Source organism: Ceratotherium simum, chromosome 28 (genome assembly GCF_057802395.1).
Source record: "Ceratotherium simum simum isolate JZ-2026a chromosome 28, ASM5780239v1, whole genome shotgun sequence".
Taxonomy (NCBI): Eukaryota; Metazoa; Chordata; class Mammalia; order Perissodactyla; family Rhinocerotidae; genus Ceratotherium; species Ceratotherium simum.
In genome coordinates, this window is record NC_141927.1 from 12,881,898 (window position 1) to 12,908,403 (window position 26,506).

At 37.6% G+C, this 26,506-nt stretch overlaps 1 long non-coding RNA gene across 2 annotated transcripts in view; it reads left to right on the forward strand.

Moving 5' to 3' along the window:
- The first annotated feature begins 223 nt into the window (after positions 1-223).
- LOC147913322 (uncharacterized) overlaps positions 224-26,506 on the forward strand; it is a 127,053-nt gene continuing 100,770 nt past the window's right edge. For both annotated transcript variants that reach the window (XR_015548869.1, XR_015548870.1), the window contains exon 1: positions 224-541. This is a non-coding gene — a long non-coding RNA (uncharacterized LOC147913322). The remainder of the gene's footprint in view (positions 542-26,506) is intronic.

Here is a 26,506-nt window from a genome sequence, read left to right on the forward strand (position 1 = left end):
CTTTGGAAGGTGGGGCAAACCTCCTATGTGGGTCTTTGAGAAGCACAAGTCTTCTGCAGCTGACAAGCCCTGTTGCCCACAGGTCCACACACACAGTCAACACGGTCCTGCCCCGTGTGAGCGCCCGTGTGAGCGCCCCAACCTCCCCAAGCGGACCCAGTCTCTCCACGGCGGGAGCCCCACACACTCCGCCACTGCCCCACACTCTCCACCCTCTCCTTGTGCACACCCTGCCCCACTGAAGTCAGCTCAGTTGCCAGGCTGCAGAGAATCCAGTCACCAATCTATGCAGGCCCACACGTTGCCTGAGGGCTTGTTGTTGGGTGGGGCCAGTCTCTAGGGTGGGCTGCCTGCCCTGGCTGAGCTGGATTAAATCGGTGCTCTAGCGGGTGGAGCAGACCCTGGGCTAGCAGGCCTCAGGGAGAACTCCAATGGCATCTGTGTCAGCACGCCCACACCAGGCCACAACAATGGCCGCCGCCAATGTCCCAGTCCCTGGAGAGGTCTCACCCCTCACCGAGATGCACTCAGGGCCTATTAGGTGAGTCTCTTGTCACCGAAGCACTGTGCACCTTTCTTTCTGGTGATTTTAGGATGCTTTCTGAAACGGGTGAGTTTGCGCGTGGGCCCTTTAAGAGCCGGTTTTAGTTTCTTTGTGAACCGGGTTTCTGGGGGTGCTCCCCAGTGTTTTAGCAGCAGGCACAGTCAGATATTATGCCGCTGGTGTCGATTGTGCTGGGTCCACAAAATGCCCACAGCGGGGGCGCTCCCCGGCTCAGGACCCCGCGCCTCCAGGGAGGCTGCATAACTGTGAGCTGCTCCCGGCGGCCGTGACGCTGGCGGCTTGTGAAGGTGGCGTTTTTCCTCTCCAGAAGGGAGTCTCTGCCTCTTCCACCTCAGTTAGGATTGTCCGTTGTTGCAGGAGTTCCTCTCATCCAGTTTTCAGTTCTGTCTCAGGGGTAATTTTTCCACGAGTAGTTGTAAATTGGCTGTGTCCACGGGAGGAGGTGAGTTCCGAGTCTGCTTACGCCGCCATCTTGACTCCGCCCTCCTTAAATTTTTATTCTTCTTCATTTTCATCAGTAGGAGCCTTGACAAATAGTTTTTTATATTTCAAATATCTTTTCTTACAAGATAAGTACAGACATTCAAGAAGTATTTCAACATTTCATGGATAGACATTTGTTGAACACTTATAATAAGCCAGAAACTACATCATGAAAAGCATCAGAACTGAAAAGAACATGACTGTATTCATTTTCCATTGCTTTATAACAAAATTACCATACATTTAATGACTTATAGTACCTGTTTATTAGATCACAATTCTATAGGTCAGAAATCCAGAATCTTGGGTCCTCTCAGAGGGTCTCATAAGCCAAAATTAAGATTTTAACTAGCCTGGGCTCTTATCTGGAGGTATGGGGAAGACTCATTCAGTCAGGTGCTGGCAGAATCCAGTTCCTGGTGGTTGTAGAACCGAGGTTCCCATTTTCTTGCTGGCTGTTGGCCAGGGATTACTACTGACTTCCAAAGGCTTCCCACCTTCTTGGCTCACAGCCCCCTCCATCTTTAATGTTGCCTCCATCTTCAAAGTCAGCAGTGCTGTATCAAATCTTTCTCAGTCTTTGACTTGCCCTGACTTCCCATGTGGCTTGCTCGTCAACCTCTTACAAGCTGTGTGTGATTAAATTAGGCACGTTATGGTTAATTTCCACATTTTAAAGTCAACTGACTGAGGGCTTCAATTACAACTGCAAAGTCCCTGCAGTCCCTAGACTAGAGTTGGATGACTAACCAGGAGATGGGAATATTAGGGAGTCATCTTAAGACTCCTGCCTACCAAATGGCTTACACCATCAAGTAGCACTTTTTGTTTATCTTATGATTCCTTTTCAGTGGACATAGTCTTCCTAATGTCAAGGTGAGTATTAACATGTATAATAAATCTAGAGATTAAACCAACCAAAATATAATAATAACCAGCATCGTGAATTAAGTACATTGAATATGCCTGGTACCATAAGTACATTATCTCCTTTGATCTTCATACAACTCTCCAAGTATAAAGCTGAGTTTCATACACTTTCAGTAACTTGTTAACATCAGACAACCAGTAAATGAGAGAGAGCCAGACTTCTGGGCAAGAACTGTATGAATATAGTATCTGTGCTTTTTGCGGCTCAGCATGAAGGAAAAGGGATTTAAGAGTCTTGTCCTTGAGAAGAAAGTTATGCTTCAAGCAGAAAGATTAAATAAAATTTGTTATGCAACATCAATATGATTAATGATTCATTACAGATAGCATAGAAGACTTTTATGTGTATGTACCTGTGATACTGTGTCCATTTTTATCACAATAATTAAGGAAGTTATATATATGTGTGTACATATATATTTATGAAACTAAGGTGAATTCGGAGATGTAAAAGCTGTTATATAATAATTATTGAGATAGGACTTTATCAGGAGTAGAGAAACTTGAGGAAGACCTAAAACATTAACTTGCAAATATAGTGACATTTTATTTGTTTACTCTATCCTCAAACTCCAGTTTAAGGGGCACTGTTTTAAATTGAGGTGTCATATTTAGAGCACATTTTAAAAAAGAAAGCAGCATCTCAGATAATTGCTAATAAACTTTTGGAGCAACTCTTCTCATACTAATGGATGAAACAGTCTTGTCAAATTTGTGAATTACAGAACCACGAATGCCAAAATAAATTTTTAGACTGGTACCGATGAATTGAATCTTACCCATCGGGATGTGGTTCTTAAAACTGCTGATGGTGAGAAGATCCTAAAAGGAATAGAAGTGGAGAAATCCAGTGGGGAATTTAAGTTTCAGGAAAATAAGAATATTGGTCAAACCATTATTTCTGCTACTATTAATACTATCATTTATTAAGTACTTATGTAGGCTACTGCAATACTGTGATTTATAAGAAATATATATATTTCTTATAACCAAATCAATATATTTCTATGACTAAATATATATTTCTTTTGTATATGTTTGATCTTCCACCAGAGTTCCTGATACAGCTCCCAAATCCCTTGGAATTTCCTGGGTGATGAGAGTTTAAAGGTGTCTCTTATGTTGTGTTAATGAGGTGACTTTTGGAAAGCATTTAAGGATGGGGGCTAGTTGCCAGTGGAGCCAACCATGTGATTAGAGGGTTGAAACTTTCAATCCTACCCCCTAACCTGTGGGTGGTTGGGAAAGAGCAACAGGAGAATGGCCAATGATTTAATCAATATTGTCTCTGTCTCCAAGGCTCCATAAAGACCCAAAAGAACAGGGTTTGAAGAGCTTTTGGGTTGGTGAATACATGGAGATTTAGGAGAGGGCAGTGTGCCTGGAGACGGCATGGAAGCTCCGGACCCTTTCCCGATATATCCTGTGTCGTATACATCTCTTCCATCTGGCTGTTCCTGAATTATATCCTTTCATAATAAACTGGTAATCTAGTGAGTAAACGGGTTTTCTGAGTTCTCTGAGCTGCTCTAGCAAATTAATTGAACCCAAGAAGGGGGTTGTGGGACCTCTGCAGTTGGTCAGAAGTAAAGGTAACAACCTGGGCTTTCAATTGGCATCTGAAGGGGCTGGAGAGTCTTGTAGGACTGAGCCCTTAAGCTGTGGAATCTGATGCTATCTCCTGGTAGATAGTGTCAGAATTGAGAGGAATTGTAGGACATCTAGCTAGTGTCCAGAGAATTGCCTGTTGGTATGGGGAAACCACCCCCTCCACACACACACCCATGTTGGAAATGTGGGTCCCAGAACACGCTTTTAGCTAGTCAAATGAGTTACACAATATTTCCAAACCATTGTGTGAAAAATGATATTTTCTGCATTTTTGAGATGAGGAGAGTAGGATCAAGGAACTATCACTTTCTCAAGCTTCATAGCAACTAATAGCCAAAGCTGGAATTCGCACCCTGGAAGGAGAATTGTGTCTTTCAAAGTTATTACTCTTTCTCCTATCCTATTGGGCCTCTCCGTAGTTCATCTATGTCCAGAAATATCCGACAACCGATAAGTACTCTGTGCTTTGTGTATGACTCACTAGGACAGGCATGATGCCTTCTCTTTTTCTTCCATTGCCATTAGTTTTAAATGAACTCAACCAAATGTCCTGTGCAGCCATGCATCAGTGACATCAGTGAGCAGGGTGAATACTTGATGATGCAAAATAATTTTTGTTTGTGTAAGACTCATGGGTGATTTTGTCATTACAAACACAAGGCTCTTCCCTATATGATTAAATACTCCAAAGTGATTGAAAATCATTTGTCATATTTTCAACTCGCAGTAGAAAAAGTGAAATTATCTCCTTTGTCTTAATGATTTAAATCCATGTCTGGGATTTGAAAGAAAACTTGCTTAGAAAATTGTGTCTAAGATGGGGAGAAAGATTCTCGTTAGGGACACAGCAGATAGAACAAACTGGGCAACGCACATCTCCCAGGAAAGCAAGACAAACACATATCACTGCTAAATAAAAGAAATGTATCTACTGGTTAGAAACAATGTAAAACAATTAACTATAAATTATTGCAGAGGAACTAATTGTTCTATGGTTTAATGAACTTGGGGTATAATGGTCTCTATAAAGAAATCTTTGTACTTTTATTTTCTAAAAATGTTTGCCATCAGCAATACAAAGATGTAAAGAAAAGAACTAAGTGTGGTTTAAAAGCTTTAAAGCAGTAAGAAAGAGAAAATTAAAATAAGGCAGTAAAGTGCTGATTAACAAAGCAATTGTGTTTAACATCAGTTTTCTGCCATCATCTGTGTACCATGGCCTCTGGGAAACTTTTGATAATTCAGTAAGCTCTTTGAAGATGAACTTTGGTAAGTGCAGTAAATTCGGGAGGAGGATCTTGAGGAGATCTGGAGGCTCAGGGGAAAGTGGGTCTATATTAAAGAGAGAGTGTTTGCTTCTGTTGGCAGGGGAATAAAGGAAACATTCATTTGGCAGGGATGTAGGAGAGGGTACTGGCAAAGTAGTTGGAGCAAGGCCCTCGCTATTGCAAACATCATTGTCATCAGGACTTTGTTCTGTAAGAATGTTACTATTTCATGGATTTTTATTATATACTAAAAGAAAACTGTTCCTTGCTCTACTCACAACACCTCTGACACTAACTACCCAGAGTTAGCACAGACCCCACAGGTTAAATCTCAGTCCCAGAAAACCGCCCCCACTTCAGACACCAATTGCAAGTCTGGGCCTCCCATACTTTTTTGTGTGTGTGTGTGAGGAAGATAAGCCCTGAGCTAACATCTGTTGCCAATCCTCCTCTTTTTGCTGAGGAAGATTGGCCCTGCTAACATCTGTGCCCATCTTCCTCCACTTTATATGTGGGACGCCTGCCACAGCATGGCTTAACAAGCAGTGCATAGGTCTGCGCCCGGGATCTGAACCTGCGAACCCCGGTCTGCCGAAGCAGAGTGTGTGAACTTAACCACTACACCACCAGGCCAGCATCATGGGCCTCCCATACTTCTGACAAACCAGGTATAAATTGGGACTTCCCCTGACCCCTTGCTTGGGTTCAATAATTTGTAAGAATGGCTCATAGAACTCAAGAAAGTGCTCTACTTGCTATTACTGGTTCATTATAAAGGATACATACAACTCGGGAATAGCCAAACGGGAGAGATGCATAGGGCAAGTATGAGAGAAGAGGGACATGGAGCTTCCCTGCCCTCGCCAGGTGCACCACCCTCCCAGCACCTTGATGTATTCACCAATCCAGAAATTCTGCAAATCCCATTTTCTGGGAGTTTTTATGGAGGTTCCACATGGGCATGACTGATTAAATCATTGGCCATTGGTCATTAATTCAATCCAGCCCTTCTCGCCTCCCCAGAGCTGGGTGGGAGTGTGGGACTGAAAGTTCCAACACTTTAATCACATGGTTGGTTCCTCTGGCAACCAGCCCACCCTCCAAGAGTCACCCCATTAGCATAAACTCAGCTGTGGTTGAAAGGGGCTTATTATGAAGAACAAAAAATGCTCCTCTCACTCCTATCACTCAGGAAATTCCAAAAGTTTTAGAAACTCTGTGCCAGGAACCAACAACTAGGACCAAACGTTATAACAAAAGATGCTCCTTCACCCCTATCACTCAGGATGTTACAAGCGTTTTAGAAGCTCTGTGCCAGAAACTGGGAGCAGAGGTCAAATATGTATTTCTTATTATGTCACATACACATTAATTTGAATATTGAAATTTTAAAAGTTGATAGACTTTATCTCTTAGAGCAGTTTTAGGTTTACAGAAAAAATGGACAGAAAGTACAGAGTTCCCGTATACTCCCTCCCTGTCCTCCACCACCGTTTCTCCTGTTATTAACATCTTACATGACATGGTGCATTTGTTACAGTTGATGAACCAATCTGATAAATGATTATTAACAAAAGTCCGTAGTTTTCGTTAGGGTTCACTATTTGTGTTGTGTAGTTCTATGGGCTTTGCTAAACGCATAGTGTCATATATCTATCACTATGGCATCATAAAGAATTGTTTTACTGCCTTAGAATCCCCTGTGCTCCCCTACTTCCCTCCCAATCCCTGGTGACCACTGACCTTTTTACTCTTTATAGTTTTGCCTTTTCTAGAATGTTATATAGTTGGAATCATATAATATGTACCATTTTCAGACTGACTTCTTTCATGTAGCAATATGCATTTGAACTTCTTCCACATCATTTCATGGCTTGATAGCTCATTTCTTTTTATTGATCAATAATATATCATTGTCAGATGTATCGCAGTTTATTTATCCACTCACCTATGTTGATATCCTGGTGGCTCTAATTTGGGGCAGTTACGAATAAAGCTGCTGTAAACCTCCATGTGCAGGTTTTTATCTGGACATAAGTTTTGAACTCCCTGGGTAAATATCTAAGAGTGCAGTTGCTGGATCATATGATAAGAGTATGTTAAGCTTTGTAAGAAACTGGCAAACTGTCTTCCAAGGTGGCTATACCGTTTAGCATTTCTGTTACTGCACAAAATTGGGATTCACTTGCCCGATGTGCCTAAACAAGCCAATTAATTATGGCATCAGCCTTTGGGAAAAGAGATTAGCTTTATTCTGTGAGATTAATCTGCAGGGAGACAGGGGGCATGTACCCTCAGATCTGTCTCTCTGATTCAGGATTTGGGGTGAAATTTAAGGGGTTAGGGAGAACAGGCTGGCACTCAGAAACACTGGCGGGACAGGTTTTGATTGGTGGGCTTCAAACTTTATGGTAAAGTTTTAAACATTTATGACAGGGTTCTAAACATTTATGATGAGGTGGGAAAGGAATTTTAACACTGAATCTTCCTGAATGAGGGACCCCTCACTTCTGATGAGAGTCTGACTTTCAAGTTCTGGTCGTGTCCCAGTCCTTAGGTTCTGGGGAGGAGGATCTTGGGGTCCACAGTCAATTCAGGTCAAGATTTCTTCTTTTCCACATGCCCTGGCTACATGACTTTGCAGATTTTCTGAAAGACAGTTCTTAGTCACTCTGTTGATAAGAGATGGGGTCAGTTGGACTGGTCCTGGAGGGCCTGTGGTTGCATTTCCACCAGCAATGAATGAGAGTTCCTGCTGCTCCATTGCGGATCATTTTTTTTTTTTTTTTGCAGCAACTAATTTATTCCTTTTTTTTTTAAATTTTTTGTTTATTGCAGTAACATTGGTTTATAACATTGTAAAAATTTCAGGTGTACATCATTGTACTTCTATTTCTGCATGGACTACATCATGTTCACCACCAAAATACTAATTACAACCCATCACCACACACAATGACAAATGAGAACTGATTCTGCATATTGAAAACTTTAATTGGCATTGACATGAACAATGAAGGGGTATTTTCATAAAGACTCATCATTTTTTCTTTGTAGAACTATGGGATACTTTATGTCTGAAAATTACAACACAGATCGTTTTCTTTTCCTTGCCCAGAGATGTATATTTTGAAATAAGCTGACAACTGAATAATCAGAATAATAGTAATAATATTTAAATATTTAATGGTTACACATATATTTCAAGTTTTAAACATGTTAGCTCATATAAAACAACTGATCTAACAAATATACACAATATTGTAGGTAATGTATACAAATATGAGTAATATACAGACTCTTGATTAATTTGAGTGGCATATCCTAGAGACAAAGAACATGGACTTTAGAAATTTATAACTTGGACAAATTACTGCACTTAAACTTCAGTTATATCATCTGTAAAATAGTTATAATAATACACTCTGCTGGAGGATGGACAAAGTCTGCAAATCAGGAAAGTATAGAATATTTTTGGTAGAGAGTAAGAAGTCGTTTGGGCTGGAAGGTATTATTCTTAAGGGATAATACTGTGGGCGGTCCTGAATGTCAGTGTAGAGTTCAGGTTCTATTTATTAGTTTATGGAAATCCACTAAGGAGTCTTTAAAGGGTTGCTCATGGAGTATGGCCTAATCAGAGTTTTACTTTAAGATTATTTGAGAATAGAGTCAAGAAAAATTTTGAAAGATAAAATCAATATGGCTTGGCAACTTTTTAGAGTTGCCATTGCTAGTCTGTTATTTCTTTCTGTGAATTAGAGAGAGGACTCCTTCCCTCAAGACATTCCACTGCCATCTTCTGGAGAATCCATGATGACTAAGATATGGATAGCGCCCCACAGAGTTGTGCAGTACACAACATTGCAACTGTATGCAGGAGTCCTCTCCTTAAAATCTTGTTATCGCCTCCCTTGTTTGATAAAACAGCCCTCTCAAGTTTCTTTCTTTGTCTTTAATCTCTCTTTTGAGCTAATTCTTTTTCTGCTCCATTTGCTTTAAATATTACCTAATGCAGATATATTTAAAATCTTTACCTTTAATCCTGACATTCCGCCTTGGAGCTTTATTCAGCATACTGGACTTGCCTACCTGATATTCTAATACTTTTCAAACATAACTTATCCAAAGTTGAAGTCATTATCTCCCAATCTCCAAACAGCTCTTCCTGACTACTGTATCCCTGTCAATGCCCTACTTTTCTCTCAGTCAGTCAGGTTTCAAGCAAAAGAGTTGTCTCTGATTCCTCTCCTTTTCTTCGTACATTCAGCATCACAGTTTGCATTTGTCCAGGTTGTGCACTGCCCAAATCCAAGGGGCATCATCTACATCATAGGGATTGTAGATTTGTACAACCATCATGACAATTTTCTGGCAGATGACAGCACATATTTTTATGGAATACACTGTTTTTCACTGGCATAAAGGCCTTACAGGCTAGTGACGGTGCTGTAAGGAGAAACTGAGAAGATTCTAAGAAAGTGGAGGCATCAAGGGTATAGTCCATGCTTCAAATGTTTGGTTGTAAATAAGTTAGATCCACAGCAATGAGAGAAGATTGTAAGATCTAAGTGTAGTCAGCCTTTTTTTTATGATTAGAGCACATATATAAGCAGAAAGAATAAAGTTATTAAACATGTGTGGGTCAGGGATAGAGGCGAGAAATGAGTTAACAATGTGAATTTATTGTATATACATTAATCGCATTTTATAGTGCAGAAAACAATATAAGAGATATTGAACCTAGTCCTGATTTTCTGCTTAGCCATTCCACCTAAAATATTCTGACAGCGATTCTCAAGGATAAAAGAGGACTGAGAGCCCAGGACTATGGGTCATTGAGGAAATGGTCATAGCCCCTCCTCCCAGGTTAGCTCTACTATCAGAATTTTGCAGATAGTTTGCCAGAGGACACATGTGGGAGACGTTTTCCTACTACAGTGTTTCGAATCAAAATTGTAAATCATGGGAGTTGATAGACAGCTATCATCATGTTAGCACACAAGGCTGATGGCACCGCGAATAACATCACTAGTGCTCGGGGGATGCGGAATGTTCCCCTGCACACGCTTGTTAGCTTCTCTCCAAGGCGTTCATGGGGAAATTTTATGCTGATTTAGTTCTTTCCATGGTAGGTACCGGCAGTAGGGGCTCCCTTACATTAAGCACAGATTGTTTCATGTGGCAGAAACAGACATGTGTCTGTAAAGACTGGTTCTTTCGTATGTCAGCAAACAGAATTACGTGTCATAGGGCTGAGAGTATCAGCCGAAGGTAACTAGATCCTTGGAATTACAAATGTATTACAAATAGTCATTATTTGCATTAACCAACAATATTTGCTATTCCTCTATGTTCAGGACTCTATCATGACAATTCTTATCTTATTTGCTTATTACTTGATACTTGTTAAAGCTATCAAAAGCAGCCCCACCTTTTATTTGAGAACAGCACCATATGGGCGGGGCAAGTTGTCTTACGACCATTTAACAGAAGAGACAACTGACGTCCAGTGAAAGAAAATTCTGGAAGCACAGTTAGTAACTAAGAACTGCACATGGATTTTTGCCCCATCCCTGGACTCCTTCAACTATGACCCACTGCCTCTTTATAGGTAGCTTTTTAAGTTACCTTTGAGATAAGACAGAGAGTAACTCTCAGCACATGGGTCTAAACATCATGATGTCATGCCCACGTCACTTACTCTGCCAGGATAGCGGATTGTGCTTTAATTAACCCACTTCCAATCTCTCTCCTACTCTGCAGCCACTACACTCAGCTCTTGGATTTCAGCACAAAAACATTCTTACCCAAGAGCCATAGGTACAGAGATTTTACATTATTAAAGCCAACACTTTGCAATATATGAAGACAAACTTTCCGTACTGGAATCTATATGAGAAACTTTAGTTCACTTCAGTGTCTTTCAGGTATCCATCTTCCCCTGGGAATGCCAGAGCTAGTAGATGTTTACTGTTCTTGGACGGAAGTACACTGGAATCCTACTTTAAAACCACCTTATAGATAAAACCATGTAAGTCATTCCCTACAATAGACTTTTCATTCTTCTGTAATTGAATATCCTTGAATGGAGTCCAAGCTGCCCTCTCCCCTTCCCCCATTCTTTTCCAGAATTCTCTTAATGTGAAGTGTTTTACAGTGAATTTTTAGTGTATGTCTCTTCTGACATAAAATATGCATACTATAAAAGATTTTCAATTAAGTTCTAATCTCAATTAACCAGACTCCAATAGATATTTAATCAAAGACAGTTGCATAAAAGTTTAATGTATTCAAGTTCCTATTTGGATTTAAGTTAAATCCATATGTACAAATGGGACTAGACACAGCGAATCTATTTCGTGCTCTTATGCAACACTGTTTATTATGACATTCTCAAAATATGCCCTGGTTCCATTTTTTTTATATGTATATGTAAATAATCTACAGTGCATCATAATGATAAATCTTTTACTTTGAGCTAATATAACTGCACACATGTAAACAGAAACTGGCTGTTTTAAAAAGGAAAAAGTTTTCATTTGCCCATCATCTCATTTGATATAAATTAACTATAATTCCTTGTTGCTAATGTGGTTTATAAACCCTAAGGAAACAAAACGTAGATTTACTTTCCTATCTCTTTTATGAAGTATCTAAATAACTATCCTTTTTGAAAATAAAGAGATAGCTATGATATAATATTGGTATAAACCAGATTGAGAAATAGAGACATAAAATTGATAGGTGTGGGCAGAATACATACTAAGCCTATACAATCTTCAGCTCACGCATCTGTAATTCATTATCTGATGGAAATACATCCGGGCTATTGATTTCCATAAGATGAAGATTTTGGTGTCTCTAATCATGTCCATTAGTTTCCTCTAGACAGATTAATAATGTTTCACAATTGCTAATGGCAATCGTAGACATTTAATTTTGCTTCTACTCGCATATAGTTGCTACTTGGCAGCATATTTGTACAGTAGTAGGTAAAAAATAACCCTTAGGCAATAAAACAGTCTACATCTGTTATAGTACTTTGTTTACAAAGCATCATTATAGGGGCTTGAAAGTACAAAAAGTTTCCACCTATTATTTTTTTAATTAAAAATTTATGTTAGACTTGAACACAATTTTGTTACCTAAGGGACTAAAAACTTATTATAAAAATGTATTACCCAGAGAAGATGAACTTCTTTATTTTCCTTTCACTGGTAAATCTGAAGACTGTAAATCTGAATAGTGCTTCTTTTGAAGAGAATGAAGTTATTGTTAAATCCATATGTAAAATTTTGATACATTCATGCAATAGATTTTTTTTTTTTACTGTCTCCTTCTGTACAATTTAGAGTGGTCATTGAATCTGATATGTATTAATTCTTTGGGAACATCTTAAAATTTTTCTCTACAAATATTTTTTAGGTAGGTCCACCCTTAGGTCTTTCCAATGGCATTTAGTTACTGAAATATTGATTGATTATTTTAGAGAAGTTTGTATTGTGGTGTGGACCTCCGGATAGATTTCTATAGTGATAGAGGATCTAAAAGTCCTCACCGCTCACAGTAAAAGTATTCATTGCAAAATAATTTTCAACTCCAAACATGAGCTCTGATTCAAATTACAATATATTCCAAACTACATTCAACTTCTGACATACATAAGCATAAATGATTCTTTTTCTTTTTTCTTTTTTTTTGGGTGAGGAAGATTGATCCTGAGCTAACATCTGTACCAATCTTCCTCTACTTCGTATGTGGGACACTGCCACAACGTGGCTTGATGAGCAGTGTGTAGGACTGCGCTGGGATCTGAATCAGCAAACCCCAGGCTGCCGAAGTGGAGCACGTGAACTTAACCACTACGCCACTGGGCTGGCCTCTTTTTTTAAAAATAGAATAATTGACATATAATATTAGTTTCAAGTATACAATATAACGATTTAATATTTATACATACAGTTGTCCCATGATATCCACAGGGGATTGGTTCTAGCCCCCCCACATACCAAATCCAAGGATGCTCAAGTCCCTTATATAAAAGAATGTGGTATTTGCATATAACTTATGCACATCCTCCTATATACTTTAATTCATCTCTAGATTACTTATAATACCTAATACAATGTAAATGCTATGTAAATAGTTGTTATACTGTATTGTTTAGAGAATAATGACAAGAAAAAATGTTTATCCATTTATCCATGTTCAGTACAGACACAACCATTGTAGACCCTGAAATCTGACGTTGATTGACTCCAAGGATGCAGAACCCAAGGATATGGAGGGCCAACTATATTGCAGACTGATCACCACAATAAGTGTAGTTAGCATCCTAACCATACATGGTTACCAAAATAATTTCTTTCTTGTGATGAGAACTTTTAAGATTTACTCTCTTAGCAACTTTCAAATGCACCAAACAATGTTATTATCCATAGTCCCCATGCTCTACATTATAGCCCTCTGACTTATTAATTTTATAAATGGAAGTTTGTACCTTTTGATCCTCTTCACTCATTTCACCCACCCCCACCCCCTGCCTCTGGCAATGACCAATCTGTTCTCTATATTTATGAGCTTGGTTTTGTTCATTAGTTTCAGATTCCACATATAAGTGAGGTCATACAGTGTTTGTCTTTCTCTGGCTGACTTATTTCACTCAGCATAACACCCTCAAGGTCCATCCATATTGTCGCAAATGACAAGTTTTCCTGTTTTTTATGGCTAAATAATATTTAATTGTGTGTGTATGTGTGTGGTATCTATCTATTCATCTCACATTTTCTTTATCTATTCATCTGTCGATGGACACTTAGGTTGTTTCCATGTTTTGGCTGTTGTAAATAATGATGCAATGAACATGAGGGTGCAGATATTTTTTGAGGTAGTGTTTTCGTTTTCTTTACATAAATACCCAGAAATGGAATTGCTGGATCATATGGTAGTTCTATTTTTAATTTTTTGAGGAACCGCCATAGTTTTCCATAGTGGCTGAACCAATTTACATTCCCAGCAACAGTGCACAAGGGTTCCCTTTTCTCCCCATCCTTGTCAACACTTGTTATCTCTTGTCTTTTTAATAATATTCATTCTAACAGGTGGGAGGTGATAGCTCATTGTGGTTTAGGTGTGCATTTCCCTGATGATTAATGATGTTGAGCATCTTTTCATGTACCGACCACGGTATCGACCATCTATATATCTTCTTGGGAAAAAATGTGCTTTCAGATCCTCTGCCATTGTTTAATTGGATTGTTTGGTTTTTTTCGCTGTTGAGTTGTATGAGTTCCTTATATACTTTGGATATTAACCCTTTATCAGATATATGATTTGCAAGTATTTTCTCCCATTCGGTAGGTTGCCTTTTCATTTTGTTGATGATTTCCTTTGCAGTGCAGAAGCTCTTCGGTTTGATATAACCACACTTGTTTATCTTTGCTTTTGTTGCCTTTGCTTTTGGTGTCGAATCCAAACACATCATTGCTAAGAACAATGTCAAAAAGCTTACAGCCTATGTTTTCTTCCAGGATTTTTATGGTTTCAGGTTTTACATTCAAGTCTTCAATCCATTTTGAGTTAATTTTTGTGTATGTTGTAAGATAGTGGTCCAGTTTCATTCTTTTGCATGTGGCCGTCCAGTTTTCCCAACACCATTTATTGAAGAGATTATCCTTTCCCCATTGTATATTCTTGGCTCCTTTGTTGTAAGTTAGTTGACCATATACACGTGGGTTTATTTCTGGGCTCTCTGTTCTATTCCATTGACCTATGTGTCTGTTTTTATGCCAATACCGTGCTGTTTTGATTACTATAGCTTTGTGTGTAGTATGTAGTACATATGTAGTATGTAGTGTGTAGTATGTATGTAGTATGTAGTATATAGTATGAAATCAGGGAGCATGATGCCTTCAGCTTCGCTCTTCTTTCTCAAGATTGTTTTGGCTATTCAAGATCTTTTGGGTTCCATATAAGTTTTAGGATTATTTGTTCTATTTCTGTGAAAAATGCCTTTGGAATTTTGATAGAGATTGCATTGAATCTGTAGATTGTTTTGAGTAGTATGAACATTTTAACAATATTCATTCTTCCAATCCATGAGCATGGGATATCTTTCCATTTATTTGTGTCTTCTTCAATTTCCTTCATCAATGTCTTATAGTTTTCAGCGTATAGTATAGTTTTCACTTCCTTAGTTAAATTTATTCCTAGATATTTTATTCTTTTTGATGCAATTATGGGATTATTTTCTTCATTTCTCTTTCTGATAGTTTGTTATTAGCATACAGAAACACAACAGATTCTGGTACATTGATTTGGTATCCTGCAACTTTAGTGAATTTATTTACTAGTTCTACCAGTTTTTTGGTGAAGTCTTTTGGGTTTTCTATATATAATAGTCTGTCATCTGCAAATGGCGACAGTTTTACTTCTTCCTTTCTGCTTTAGATGCCTTTTATTTCTTTTTCTTGCCTGATTTCTCTGGCTAGGACTTCCAATACTATGTTGAGTAAAAGTGGTGAGATTGGGCATCCTTGTCTTCTTCCTGATCTTACCAGAGAAGCTTTCAGCCTTTCTCCATTGAATATGATGTTAGCTATGGGCTTGTCATATATGGCCTTTATTATGCTGAGGTATGTTCCCTCTATACCCACTTTGTTAAGAGTTTTTATCATAAGTGGATGTTGAATTTTGTCGAATGCTTTTCTGCATCTATTGAAATGATCATATGATTTTTTTAGTCTTCATTTTGTTAATGTGGTGTATCACATTGATTGATTTGTAAATGTTGAGCCATTCTTGCAACCTTGAAATAAATCCCACTTGATTATGTTCTATGATCCTTTTAACGTATTGCTGAATTTTGTTCACTAATATTTTGTTCAGGATTTTTGCATCTATGTTCATCAGGGATATTGGCCTGTAATTTTTCTTTTCTTGTAGAATCCTTGTATGGTTTTGGCATCAGGGTAATACTGGTCTCATAAAATGAGTTTGGAAGTGTTCACTCCTCTTCTGTTTTTGGAAGCGTAAATCATTCTTACACTCTATAAATACTGCCTATAATTAAGGAGCTTATCATGTGATATAACTATAATGATAATTAACATATATTAATATACCTATTGCCGTAATGTCAAAATAAGCCTTAGCTGAAATATGGTCAATGTGCTATTTAAGAGGTAGATTGGGTCTCAGCCTCCAAATAGCCTGGTGGAGAAAAATGGTATGATTTGTAATATTGAGGCTATTTAAAAATTCCAAAACACTTAATAAAAAATTCTGAGAATTTAAGGAGAGTAAATTAGTTTGACCATTTTTTTTCTGTTCCTTTTCAATACTATGCTGATTTCCTAGGTAATTATTTCAACATATTCCTAATTACTAAGTACCTCCAAAAAATTAGAGTGGCAAGAATGAATATATATATGTGCAGAATAACTGGATAGTAAGGAAAACAAATTTGGGAGGAATAATATCTACTGGTTAAAGACGTTGAAACAAATTGAATGAGTCCCATTTTATGTTTTTGGAGTCAATAAACATTTTGAGGAGTAGAATAATATGTTGAATGAGGTACTTGAAGTAGGGATTTTAGTCTAGAAAAAAAGGCCAATTTTGAATCTTTGATAGAAATCCAGACTTGCATGATGACGACATGGAAGAGAGTAAAGGCAACACAAAACAGAGGGCAGAAAAAAAAGAGATCCTTGGGATTTCCACGGGATGAAAAAGAAGGAAATCATTCTGAAACCCTAAGCACCATTGATTGAAGTGGGTGATAGGGCTGGCAAATGGAAAGGTCATAAGGGAGAAAGATACAATAGAGGGGAAAATACTAGTGTTGTTGTTAGTTTTGTTTGCTTGCTTGCTTTCAAGAGAATTGTATTTATTTGTTTCCGATATCATGGGGAAAAGTTTGAGATCTTTTTCATCTTTCTTCTCTAAAATTGTGCAAGTATATTTACAGTCAAATAACTTTGCATTTAAGTTATATGTCATGGCTAGCATTCAAAATGCTTTAATTCATTCATTCCTTCAACTAGTATGTATTAAGTGCCTATCATTAGCATGGATTTGTGCCAGGCTCAGGTTATTTAATGAAGAAAAAATGAGTGAGTTCCTGAGCTCATGGAGCTTCTAGTTTAGTGGAGAAAAACATTACTCACATTATCATACAAATAAATGTAGAATTTTATGCACCACAATCAATGAAAGTAAAAGAGTTCTTAAAAATTATATAACAAAGAGTTTGGGGTGTCAAGAAAACCTTCCATGGGGCAGTGACATCTACCCTGGGATTTGAAGGATTACGGGAAATTACAAAGGGAGAGGAAGAGAATTCCAGAGAGAAGAAACAGTATGGACAACACCGTGTAGCAGGAGAGAGAGTGATATCTTACAGAGAGCCACAGGGATAGTGGTACAGGCAAGAGGAGATAGAAGAGATATAAGCATGAACCAGATCACAGACAGAAGGGTATTTAGAAGATAAAATGGACTATCTTTGTGTTGAATTGGATATGAGGTCTAAAGAGCATTGTCAAAGTTCATTAAAATGAAGACGTTTAGTAGGAGACAATATCTGAATATATCATTTTCTCCTGTTGACATTTTAGTTAACAAAATTTATTTTTCACAGCAAATTGACTGGGTACAAGTTCCCAGGTGTGTGTTAACCCTCTTGTTGAAACTTTGTATTGACAAGGTCCGTAAAGAGACCTTATATTGCTGTTGTATCTGCTTTCTTTACCTCCACGCAGGGGCCGTGGGTTTGCTATTCCTGGCTGAAAAAATCAAATTGGATGGTCCCTCCTTGCAGCTGTACATTTGCAGCAGCACAATGATCCAAGGCAACTTTCCCTGGAGTTGCTGCTCAGTGTCTAAGGTGTAACACTAATGACGGGAGCAGAAAGGAGCTTCGCTTACTGCGGTTCTGCTGTAGCTCCAAGAGAGTCACAGGTTCCTGCTGCTGCTGCAGATATTTTCGAAAAGACAGAAGACTAGATGGCCAAGCTGGCTGTTGTTTTGTGAGAGTTGTTGATGTCCATCTCCTGATGATAATTGGAGGAAATTGTAAATGTGCAAAGAAAGGCAAACAGTGCAATAAGGTGGGAGGAAAGCAATATGAGGTTAAATGAAGGGGAGATCAAAGCTCTTTGGGTGCTGAGGGAAGTTTATGCTTCTTGGAGGATGTTGTGTTTGAGCTATGGCTGGAAGGATGGCAGGTACTTAAAAAATGGAAGTGGTGGGGCCGGCCTGGTGGCATAGTGGTTAAGTTGACGTGCTTGGCTTCCACAGCCGGGAGATTGCGGGTTCGGATCCTGGGCATGGACCTGCACACTGCTTATCAAGCCATGCTGTAGCAGACATCCCACATATAAAGTAGAGGAAGATGGACATGGATCTTAGCCCAGAGCCAATATTCCTCGGCAAAAAGAGGAGGATTGGCAACAGATATTAGCTCAGAGCTAATCTTTCTCACCAAAAAAAAAAAAAAAGAAAAAAACGAGAGTGGAAATCAGAAGGGAAGAACATTTTAGGTAAACAAAAAATTATAAACAAAGACAAAAAAAGTGGGAAAATACTGAGTATGTTGAAAACTAACAAATAGTTTGTTTTGACTAAAATTTAAATTAGATCTATTTTAGGGAGATTAGTTTGATGCCAAAACAAAAGTGAACAAAAGACTGGTGATACTCCTCTCAGTTAGGAGACTTCTAGAAAGTGCTACTAATTGTGTATCCTCAGTTGACTGAAACACATATTACTCTTAGGGACAGTTGGAAGTGATTTGTGACGTTTCCTTAAGTAACTGTCAACCCCTCTGCTAATATATTTTAATTTGCAGATACGCACATTTGAAGTGGGTTAGTTATTGTGTGAGATTTGAGTCATCTATGTTGGGTGAAAGTTAAGGTAGTGAGAAGAAATGCATTTACCGAGAGAGACTGCAGAGAACAGGGCAAAGAGAGAGAAGACTCAAGAAACGAGAAAGTTAGGTCAGAAAGGAATTCACAACAGCCCATAAACAGTGACCACGTGGACGGTATGGGAGAAAACTGTGCATGTGTGATAAAATTCCCAAGGGAGAAGCCCACATCTTTCCCATGTCGAGATTCCCTAACAGCGCACAGCACTTACACTTATCATAAAATCATTAAACAGGTACAGAATGATTCCAGCCAAAAATATACTTAATAAAAATTACTGAAATATCTATTTTAAAAATACAATGTGAAAGAGTAAATAGATATTTTTTCTAGCCAATGAACCTGGCCAAGAGGGTTCCCTACAGAAAGACATGCAGTGTGATGGACGAGAATGGGACTCGAGTTGTGGACCCAGTGAGACTTGGATTGACAGTTGTCTGACGTTGTATCTGCTCTTTGAAATTAGAAAATAAATCATACTTCACCATGATAGAATGCATGTAAAGCACTCACATATCTTAGATGAATAAGAATTTTAAAAGAGAGTTGAAGTATCATTTTTGTAGTTGACCTTTATTGTTTCCAGGAAGGGTATTCTCCATAACAATCCACAACTATAATTTTGATCTTTAATTGTTGAAGATAAAATAGACCTGTGAAAGTCCATTTTATTCTCTAAAGATTACAACCACTTGATAACTCATTCATTACCATCATCTCCCTCCTCCTCCTAGCATTGGCTTTATTTGAAACTTTGTAGAAAATTAAAGGTTCCAATAAGTATTTGTGGTTAAATTTCTCAATTTTTCTCATCATGTGGTCTTAGATGCATCAGAGTACCTAAGAATAAGTTTGGAAGCATTAATTGGAATTCTTCTTTATTTTATTTTTGCTTTACTGTGCATTGTTTCAAAGTCTTTAATGTAAAAATAACGGACAAATGAAATTTATGTAACTATACAAATTGAAAAGGGCAAGGAAATGCATTTTTTTGCAATACCGCTATATTTTGTACAATTCTTTTTTGTAATTAAAGATACAGCTCTGTGTGAACAACATAAAATGGAAGATTTACTATAACATTTGCCTTCTACTTATATCCACTTTTTTATGCTAATAGCTGTACACTGTGTGCTTTTTACATTCTTTAAAAAAGACAAATTTTTCAGATTTATTTCTCTATTGAGAACTCTAAAGACACAATATTCATATTAAAAAGGATTTATCTTTTCTCATTCTAGAGAATTGACATTCAGTTGTTAATTTTTCCCCCTTCATTTGTTAGTGGTAAATACTAAAGATCAAAATGTTTAAGTATTGTACATCTTTTACCTAACTTTGAAGGACAGATGAATGACACAATTGATTTTTAAACTTCCACGTTAGATACAATGCTCCACTAGCACGTTGACAAAGAGTTCCATGGGTTTCAACTTTGGAGATCCTGCTTATTGCTCTTCTGGGTTAAAGTTTGCTGCTAGGCCTTAGTGGCGGCATTAGTCAGAATTCTCCAGAGAAACAGACACAGGATGTGTAGGTGTGTAAAGAGAGAGGGAGAGGGAGCAGGTGAAGGAGAGGGATGGGGAGAGGGAGAGGAAGAGAGAGAGAGGAAGAGAGAGAGATTTATTTTAAGAAATTGGCTCTCATGATTGTGAAAGTTTGGTAAATACAAAATCTGTAGTTAGGCCAACAGACTGGAGACCCAGGGAAGAAATACAGTGTGAGTCCAAAGGCAGTCTACTGGCAGAATTTCCTCTTGGTGGGGGGAGGTCAGTCTTTGTTCTCTCAAAGCCTTCAACTGATTGGAGGAGGCCCATCTACATTATAAAGGCTAACCTGCTTCATCAAAGGTCATTGATTTAAATATTAATCTCTCCAAAAAACACCTTCACAGAGACATCTAGAATAATGTTTGCCCACATATCTGAGCAGTATGGTTCAACCATGTTGACACGTAAAATCAACCTGTAAAATCACAGTGACCATCTCTCCAGTGCATTTTCTCTCTTCATTAGCATTTATACATTCTATTTATAGGACTGTTGCTCTTTTCTACATTCCCAGATATTTGCAGGGGTGTTTTTTCCCTAAAGGATTATAAAAGTTTTTACTACTGATAATTGCTACCATTCTAAATTGTTACAATTACTGCTGCTACTGCCACTAATGGAAACCAATTGCTAAACACTTTCTATGTGGTTGGCAGTGAAACATGGGTTAACTTGCATATTTTCTCTCTAACCCTCACAACAAAACAGGAAGGTAGTTATAAATGTTCATTTTGCAGGTGAGGGACCTGAGGGTCAATAGGGTTAAGGGGCCTATCCAAGGCCTTACAGTCGTGAAGTGGCCAAGCCTGGATTAGGTCGCATGACTCCTTGTCTTTCTCTATACTAACCTGCCTGCCTTAATTAATTAAAGACATTTTTGTCTTGTAAACTGTACCCTACTCATTCAGCTGTTATGACTCCACAGTGACCAGGGAGGTTTTAAATTAAAGGAAGAAACATCAAGTAAGATATATGAACAGGTTTTGTAACTAAAAGTCCCTTTATCATAGATTACTGTGAGAGTTTCTGTAATATTTCCTTGAGTTTTGAAAACAGCCCTTTATTTTGGATTATTTTTTAGAGCGATCCTGACTAGAGAGAGGAAAATTGAATATATTCAAAATTTTCTTCCCCCTCTGTCATCTCTGTCTCGCCTTCCATGAGTTGATGAGGGATGACATTGGAGAGATTCAGATTTGAGTTACTTGGTAAAGATGATCAAGATCCAAGCTGAGGAACTTGGATTTGTTTTCATCAGAAACAGATGATGCTATAGATTCAAAGGAAGGAGCATGCTAGAGCCAAATGGACTGGGAATCCTGTATTATGCCATAATGGTACTGCCTCACATTCCTGAGACAATCTCTTAATACTTCTTACATTATGATCCACTAAGATATCCCAACAATGTTTTATGTCACAATGTTTATATCCTACAGCGTTTCTCTATCACAGTAAGTATGCCATCAGCCCCAGGAGTGTCATCCTTCTCTAACAGTTAATATTGGCTTTGGAAAATGGTATTGCCTTTTGAGATCACCATTTAGAATATCCTTAATAATATATCAGTTGCTATTGGCAGTGATAGCAAGGAGCAGCACTCAGAACTCTGTCTTGCCTGTAGTTAGAACAGCCCCAGTGGAGGCTTAAGTGGAGCCATCTCTGCATTTTGGGGCTGTGCATGCTCAGCTACTCTGAGCATGGAATACAGAGGTATTGGATATTGACATACATAGTCTTTAATTCTGACACAATCTAGTTCCTTTCTAAATTTTTTTTTTTATAATTTTGTAAGATCTTAGAGGTAATTCTATGTCTTCCATAGAATAATTCACATTTTCCTGAATTTTATACAGCACTGAATTTTTAAAGTTTTAAATCAAGCCTCTTTGGGTTGGGAGAATTATTTACTGTATTTTGATAGGATCATCAACCTATTTGGTTATATCCCAAATCAGAGTGCATGTAGCTTTCTTTAAAAGTATTCGTATTTTAAAATGTTGTTTTGCTATCATTTTTGTTATTGTTTTTCTTTTAAGTCTACACGCCACAAAAATATTAAGGTATGCTTCTTTAACTTTTCTTGAATCCATTTATAAAAATTATACACTTGATCTCATTGGGGAAATGTGATAAGCACAACACAATTTTAAGCCTAGAAAATATTTTGTGATTCCTGACTCCGCTTCCAACTAGTGGCTGGTTGGTTCACTGTGGCAAGCTACTTAATATTTTAAGTCTTAGTTATGTACCCGGCGCATAGTGGAAAGTGGTAATTATTTCTATTATTTTTAAAATTAGCAATTCTGTCTCTGAGAGTCTTTTATAGAATAAGAGAAGTATAAAACTGCTTCCCCTCCAGGAACTTACAATCATGTAAAGCATTGAGTCCAGTCTCCTCAACTTAGAAATGATGCATTTGTGCAGGAAGTGTAATTGGGTTTGCTTACGGCATGAGGAAGGACCCTTGTTCTTGTTAGGAGCCATACAGCTAAGGGCTAAAGGGCAGTGGACTAATCTATGGCACTCTTGGTTTACATATCAGTGCCAACCCATAGTTTTTTTTGTTTTTTTGTGAGGAAGATCGGCCCTGAGCTAACATCTGCCAATCCTCCTCTATTTGCTGAGGAAGATTGGCCCTGGGCTAATATCCATGCCCATCTTCCTCCACTTTATATGGGACGCCACCACAGCATGGCTTGCCAAGCGGTGCATCAATGCGCGCGTGGATCCGAGCGAGCACACCCTGGGCCGCCGCAGAAGAGTGCGCGCACTTAACCTCTTGCGCCACCGGGCCGGCCCCAGGTTTTGTTTTTAATCGAACATTTTGGTGGTTTTAAAAATATATTGGTAAAAATACTAATTTCATTCAGCAAATGCTGAATCTATGGCAGGACCTGTTCTAAGTGCTTTACTGATATTTTCTCATTTAATTCCCACAACAATGGTAGGAGTAGGGAACAGTTATATGTCTGTATTATGATGAGGAGGAAACTGAAGGTGCTAGAAATTCTTTTGCCTAAGTTTGTAAAGGTAGGAAGTAGCAGAACAAGAATTCAAACCTTGAGTCTTATTCCAGAGTCCTTGTAATTAGTGTCTGACCATCCTACCTTCTTGGTGAATAATGATGATTGTCATCAAATAGTATCGGCCATTGACACCTCACATCTCTTGGTTCTAGGCATTCTAAAAGTATCTCATTAATAGTGTTATTAACAGGTATTGAGATTTTTGGATATTTTTTATTAAAAGACTGAGAAGTAGTTTTTCTTTTTTCCTCATAACCTAGAACAAAATTATTATAAGGTGGTATTTAAATTAATATACATTTTTATATTTTGTGTAAATATTCTACTTAATATTCCATCAAGTTACATTCCCTTAAATAGATATCATTGTGACTATTTTGAAGTCATCAGAATACAAACCACTGTTACTTTAAATGTTTAATACTTTAAAAATTGTATTGATGTCTCTAAATGGAAAATTATCTCATTATTTGAAAATTACTACAAATTAATATGAACTACCCAATTTCTTAGTATTTTTTTGATCATCAACCTTACATCTATTTCATTAGAGAAAAGTAGCTTCTATATTTTATGAAATATACATTCCAAAATTCTTATTGCTTTCCACCATAGTATAGTTTTATTTTGAATTTGAATAGTCAATATTAGATATGCATTCTTAAACATTTTTTCATATTGTTAAATCCATATAATTTTCCCTTTTTGATATTCATTAAGGTAAAAGGAAGGAAATATTAACAAAAAACTACTAAAGTTACATTAATTTAACGAAGTTATCCTACCGTTATTTTAGAGCAGATAGAAATAATTTTAATGGCAGATTATGATTATTCATCTTGATTCCAATGAATTAATAAAACTTGATACCATTTTCAGAATTTATTTTGTAGAATATTATCATTAAAATGCTTAACTATTTAAATTGCATCTTGAAAATAGAAGAAACAAATAGGTATTATCTCTATTTTATATGGGGGAAATACTGTATAGTTATTAGGAGAATATTTAAAGTGATGAGAAACGTTGTTATCTTCAGATGCACTAGAAGATATTAAACTTTTTATTTGATATATTTTTCAAACTTCAAAAAAGATAACACTTCTCTAGTTAAAGCAATCTAAGAGTAGAAGTATCATTTATTTACAATAAAAGAACTTGCTAGCATTTTCTTGGCATCTTTGTTCTTCTTCTTGCCTGGACATTTACCCGTTTGACTTTACATGAAAATTAGATGAGAGCTGAGCATCTCACTCAGATCTGCATTTAACTCCTCCAGATTGAAGATGGTCACTCTCGGCTGACCTCTCTTTCACTTAAATTGCAAGATGCTTGCCACAAAATATTATTTTATTATGGACTTTGATATCATTTATAAATTATATGTAATGTAAAACTCTGGATTTATAAGTCCAGAATATTTTTAATACTAATTACCATTTTCCAATGTTCATGTATAGTTGAAATATATTACCTAAAAATTAATATTGTACAAAACAAAATACTGAACAAAATAACAAAGCACAAAAATATTTATCAGTCCTGAGCAAATTCTTATAGGAAAAAAAAAAAAAAAAAAAAAACCTGTTCTGTTGTTAAATGCATTTGACAGATTGATTCTTGCACTCTCTGTTGATGTACTGCTTCCCCTGTCTGTTGGATAGGGATTATGCCTTGTTTATTTTTGTGTTTTTGCAACTTAGCACAGGACAGACATTCAATAAATAGTAATTAGGAAAGAAGGTAAGAAGAAGAAAAAGAGTGGAATGGTGAAGGAAAGGAGAAAGAAATGAGAGACAGTGATGCTAACTAAACAATAAATACTACATATCCTTCTGAAACACTATTACTTTACATATGCTATTTTTATCAGGAGAGAGAGAGGTCCTCTTCTCTGAGATTTCTACTCATATCAATAACTGTACTAAGGCCCAAATTATGTCCATTTTGATTAGAAGAAGGAACCAAATAAATGAAAAAAATAGATAAATAACATGTGCCAAAATGAACTGGAAACTCTTTTAGTGTGAAAGACTTGTAAGAATTCAAAGAAGCCCAGAAAGGGATGGTAAGCTCACATGGCAGTGTATCAAAATATTAAAGAAGATTATGAATGACAGCATAAGATAATGAAAATAGTACATTAAAGGGGGAAAATTGTTGAGGAGTGACTCTGGACCAAAAAAACTCTGGATCTGGAATCTCTCCCTTTGTCAGCTGTCAGTTAGCCCTGTCACCTGGTGGGGCCTTTCTTTGCTCTTTCAATGCTCTACTACTAAAATACCCCTATGCAAAACACGTGGTGTGGTGGCTCCCATTTTATTTATTTATTTTTTTTGCTGAGGAAGATTCGCCTTGAGCTAATATCTGTGGCAATCTTCCTCTATTTTGCATGTGGGTGGCTGCCACAGCGTGGCTGCTGATGAGTGGTGTAGGTCTGCACCTGGGAACTGAAACCAGACCACCAAAAAGGAGTGCCCCTTGGGGTTCCCTTTTTCCCCATCTACTGGAGAGAAGCAATGAATTTGCCTCTCCTGAAATCCTGAGACCCTGCCCTCCTCAAAGCCTAGGGCCAATTCTCCTTGCAGACTCATTTCACCCTCTTTGCCCTATAAACCAGATTCACTAACTGTAGACAAGCAAGACTTGTACTCTCTCCTTCTTTTCAAGCTTTCCCTAAACCAGGCTGTCAACCTCAACACTACTGACATTTCGGACCACATAATTTTTTTGTGTGTGTATGTAGGGGAGAGGAGGGCTGTCCTGTGTATTGTAGGATCTTTGGCAGCATCTCTGACCTCTACTGACTTGATCACAGTAGCACCCTCCAGTTGTGATGATGGAAAATGTGACCAGACATTGCCAAATGTCCTTTGTGGGACACAACTGCCCCTCGTTGAGAACGTCTGCCTTCAATAAAGATTATTCTTATTTCCTCTCTTCATCCAATACTACACTTTGATTTATTTTCCAGTATACTTGCTGGACTTGCCCTGGTTCCTTCTCAGTCTCTCACTAATATCACTTACACAAATATAAGGAAAGAATGTAAAGGTAGTTTAGTTCTTCATTCTGGAACCAACCAATCCCCTAAGGCATCGGCCCAATTACTTTGGCCTTATTAGCATAAAATGAT